The sequence below is a fragment of the Marmota monax genome, unplaced genomic scaffold (genome assembly GCF_021218885.2).
Source record: "Marmota monax isolate L192 unplaced genomic scaffold, Marmota_monax_Labrador192_F-V1.1 WCK01_AAM20220418_F8-fsc00159, whole genome shotgun sequence".
Taxonomy (NCBI): domain Eukaryota; kingdom Metazoa; phylum Chordata; class Mammalia; order Rodentia; family Sciuridae; genus Marmota; species Marmota monax.
The window spans coordinates 825488-830465 of record NW_026694999.1 but is presented as its reverse complement, the minus strand read 5'-3'; the positions used below and the strand labels follow the sequence as shown (position 1 = coordinate 830465).

The 4978-nt window shown below is 37.4% G+C and overlaps 1 pseudogene; it reads right to left on the bottom strand.

Annotated features, from left to right (window-relative positions):
• Window positions 1–1556: 1556 nt before the first annotated feature.
• On the bottom strand, window positions 1557–2140 carry LOC124081335 (cyclin-dependent kinase 4-like; annotated as a pseudogene).
• Window positions 2141–4978: the final 2838 nt, after the last annotated feature.

Genomic DNA, 4978 nt, shown 5'->3' with positions numbered 1-4978 from the left:
AGCCTGTGCCTGGCCTTGTGTTAATTTTTAATATGGTACTATGTAAGGGTCCAGCCTCCTGCTTCATTTGTATGGATATCCAGTTTTTCTAGCAACAGTAATAGAAAATTCTGTCCATTTCCCATTAAATGTCTTTACAATCTTCTCAAAATACACATGACCATATATGCAAGAGTTTATTTCTGGGCTCTCTATTTTATTGCATGTGTTATATTTATGGTAGTACCACATTGCTTTGATTACTGTAGCTTTATAGTAAATTTTAAAATAAGGAAATTGAATCCTCCAACTTCCTTCCTCTTTTTCAATATCTTTTGGTAACTTAGGGTCCCTTGTTCCACCTGAATTTATAGATGCTATTTTCTATTTCAGTAAAAATAAAATTTTCTCAGGATTTTGATAGGGATTTATTAAATCGGTAGATCATTTTGGGTAGTACTGACATCTTAATATTAAGTCTTTCTATCCATAAACATATTTATGTCTTCTTAATTCTTTTAACAATGTTTTGTACTTTTAGTGTAAAAGTCTTTGATTTCCTTGATTAATAATTCATTGTATATTTATTCTTTATGGCATTATAAATGGAATTGGTTTTTTAATTTCCTTTTCAGGGTCTTCAGTTTTGCACAGAAATGCAATAGTTTTTAAGTGTTAACTTTGTATTCTGCAATCTTGCTGAGTTCATTTATTGGTTTTAAGAGTTTTGGTGGAAACTTAGGGGTTTTCTACAAGATCGTGTCATCTCTGAATCCAGATCATTTTACTTCTTCCTTTCCAATTTGGATGCCTTTTATATCTTTTCTTGCCTAATTGCTCTGGATAGAACTTCCAGCATTAAGTTGAATAGAAGTGGCAAAAAATGGGCATCCTTGCCTTTTCCTGGATCTTTTTTCATTTTATTTTTTAAGAGAGAGAGAATTTTTTTAGTATTCATTTTTTAGTTTTCGGTGGACACAACATCTTTTTTTTTTCTTTCTTTCTGTTTTTTTTTTGTGGTGCTAAAGATCAAACCCAGCACCCTGCGCATGCCAGGCGAGCATGCTACTTCTTAAGGCACATCCCCAGCCCTTTCCCAGATCTTATAAGGAAGAAAAGTCATCAATCTAATCACTGAGTACGATGTTCACTGTGAACTTTTAATATTTATAGTTTTCAGTATAATGAAGTAGTTTCTTTCTTGTTTTAGTTTGCTGAATGTTTTTATCATAAAAGGCTGATGATTTGTGACCATAATTATTTGTTTTGTTTTGGTTTCCTGTTTAACAATGGACTACAAAATCAAGGTACAGAGGTGGAGGAGAGATATACCTCTTAGTGTAGAGAATTAGGGGGTCAGTAGAAGGACATGCCTCACAAGAGGGGGTGGAGAATGTCATTAATACATCAAAATATTCTCTGAAAAATCTGGAAGAGTCCCCACAGCTTCAGAGAGGAAGGCAGAGGTTGCCTTCTCCGTGGAGTCCTCTCTACTTAAGTGTCCCAAAGAAGGAAAATGGTAGCTTTTTTTCCTTCTGTGACAGTCACTCCATAGCCCATTCAGATCATTTTCTTCCTTATGTAACTAGAGTGCTGGGGGCTAAGAGGGCAGAGATTCATTTGGGTGAGTTAAAAGTCAGCATTTCCAGCAGCAGCTAAGCACCAGACTTCTGCATCCATTGCAAGACCAAATGGACCAGGCAAGGAGACCCTCTGTGGGGAGAGGTTCCTAAGGGCCAGTCATCCTCCAGCGGCAGCACAATCAGGTCAAATATTTTGCCCCACTGGTCAGTTTCAGGGTATCCACAGAAGACAGGCCTTCAATAAAACAGCTCTGCAAGGAGACAGCCAACACTCCACATGTCCACAGGGGTTGCATATGTAGAGAGCAAAAGAACTTTGGAAGTACAGTACGAGAGTGTAATAGCCACAAGTGTGAGGGCCATCTGGTAGCTATAAATTCTGACCAGGTCTAAGTCAGCCAGCTTGAGTAGCCCAGCACTTGTCACCAGAATGTTCTTTGGCTTTAGGAGTTGGTAAATGATGTCATCGGCCTCAAGAAAATCTAGGCCTCTTAAAAACTGGTGCATCAGCCAAAAAGCCTGGTGGAGATGCCTTGTCTAGATAGGTCCTTAGGTCTTGGATCTACATGATCAAACATTTGGGTCTCCTAAATTTCCACTTCTGGGAAGTGGCAGAGATGCTGATCTGCCATACAATACTGGGATGTTTAAAAACCTCCAGTCACCTCAGTAAGGCCACCTCATGAAGTGTGCTCAAGTCCCTTCCAGCTCCACCTCCACTAGGGACTCTCACAGTCTTGAAAGTCACAAAGTGGGTGACTCCCACTGTGGGGATCACAGGCCTTGTACATCCCATAGGCACCAACACCGATTTCAGCCACTAGCACATAAGGAGAGGCAGCCATTCTCAGATCAGAGGAGAAATGTCTTTTGGGGTCTGTTACCCATTTTTATATTGAATGGTTTGGTTTTTCTACCATTCAGCTATGTGAGTTAATGGTGTATTTTAGGTATTACTCCTGTATTTTCTCCCATTCTGTAGCTTGCCTATTCAATTTGTTAATGGTTTCCTTTGCTGTACATAAGCTTTTTAGTAAAATATATTCGAAGTTGTCTATTTTTTTTCTTTGTTGCCTATGATTTTTGGTGCCATATGCAAAAAAAAAAACAACATTGCCAAGATGAACATCAAAGAGGTTTTCACTTTTTCCCAAGGAGTTTTATGGTTTCATGTTTTACATTTAGGACTTTAATCCATGTCCTTAACTTTTGTATATGTTATAAGATAAGGACCCAATTTCATTTTTTTGCATTTGGATACCCAGTCTTCCCAACATTATTTTTGGAGAAACTTTCCTTTTCTCATTGTACATTCAAAGGTTAGTTGACTTTATATGCCTGTGTTTACTTCTGGACTCTCTATTCTGTTCCATTGGTCTTTATGTCTGTTTTTATGTCAGTAGGTATTCCATTACAGAGTTTTTTAAATTTAAATTCCGACTTGAACTCAAGAAACAATATCACATAGTACATTTTCTTAAAGAACCACAACAGGAATTTTTCTTTAGCCTCATTATTAGGAAAAGACATAGTTTGCCAAAGAAACTGGTTTATTCTTATCTTATGGTCACTATGAATATTTCATCAAAATGTGTTTCCTTCTTTTCTCTGACTGCTGTGAAGCTCATTGCCAAATATTTGGCCTGGCTCTAGCCACTGTGAAATAAATTATGTATCATTAACCAGGCTTTTCCTTAGCTTCATACGGTTTCACTTTTCTCTTTGGCCTGCTCTTAAACTGATGCCATCTTTCATTGTAGGTTTTTAGCCTGCATTATTATATTAGTATTTTTCTGTAAAGGTAGTGTCATCACAAAGAAAAGGGTGACTTCTTTAAAGGAAAGATTCTATGAAATTATTTTTAGAAAATACAGCCTTGTTTTTGATGTGGGAAAGAATGTTGGAAAGAAAAAAAACGAGTCCTGTGATTAAAAAAGGAGAACTCTTTTATCCCTCTTGAACATGAGCCATAACTAATCATTGTGAGTTGTTTATTGTTTGAAAAGATGTGTTAGAGGGTTGAAGGTGGCGGCTTAAAGTCAGCTGGTGCCCTAAATCACTGATCATCAATTCTGTTACCTTAGAGTACATGGGGAATGTATATGTTTAATGTATATTTTTAAAAATTTAATATGTAATATAACCTGAACGCGATTTATGGCCCAGCCTAACATTCTCTTTCTAGGTGAGAAAGAATCTCAATTAGAACTTCTTTGGGGAGGTAGGGGCAAGACTAAAGGTTAATAGAATAGTACCAGTTATTGTTGCGCATCCACATTTTATAATTTTAACCAATCTAAATTCAGAATCTGGTAATAAGTGGGGCTGAAATTTATTCCCAATATTATGTTCTACCCAGCACTTATCTACCTTAAATAACTTTATTTATGTTACTATATTATCCGGTTACATATCAAAACCATAAAAATATATGACCCTGAATTTTTTCCCCTTTTCAATGCTTTATTCACTCAAATCACTCCATACAATTTCACTCTATAGGTTCTTTTTTTAATTTTTATTGTTGGTTGTACAAAACATTACATAGTTCTTGATATATCATATTTCACACTTTGATTCAAGTGGGTTATGAACTCCCATTTTTACATTTTAGTATACAGATTGCAGAATCACATCAGTTACACATCCATTGATTTACATATTGCCATACTAGTGTCTGTTGTATTCTGCTGCCTTTCCTATCCTCTACTATCCCCCCTCCCCTCCCCTCCCCTCCCCTCTTCTCTCTCTACCCCCTCTACTGTCATTCATTTCTCCCCCTTGTATTATTTTTCCCTTTCCCCTCACTTCCTCTTATATGTACTTTTGTATAACCCTGAGGGTCTCCTTCCATTTCCATGCAATTTCCCTTCTCTCTCCCTTTCCCTCCCACCTCTCATCCCTGTTTAATGTTAATCTTCTTCTCCTGCTCTTCATCCCTACTCTGTTCTTAGTTACTCTCCTTATATCAAAGAAGACATTTGGCATTTGTTTTTTAGGGATTGGCTAGCTTCACTTAGCATAATCTGCTCTAATGCCATCCATTTCCCTGCAAATTCTATGATTTTGTCATTTTTTAATGCAGAGTAATACTCCATTGTGTATACATGCCACATTTTTTTTATCCATTCGTCTATTGAAGGGCATCTAGGTTGGTTCCACAGTCTTGCTATTGTGAACTGTGCTGCTATGAACATCGATGTAGCAGTGTCCCTGTAGCATGCTCTTTTTAGGTCTTTAGGGAATAGACCAAGAAGGGGAATAGCTGGGTCAAATGGTGGCTCCATTCCCAGCTTTCCAAGAAATCTCCATACTGCTTTCCAAATTGGCCACACCAATTTGCAGTCCCACCAGCAATGTACAAGTGTACCCTTTTCCCCACATCCTCGCCAGCACTTGTTGTTGTTTGACTTCAT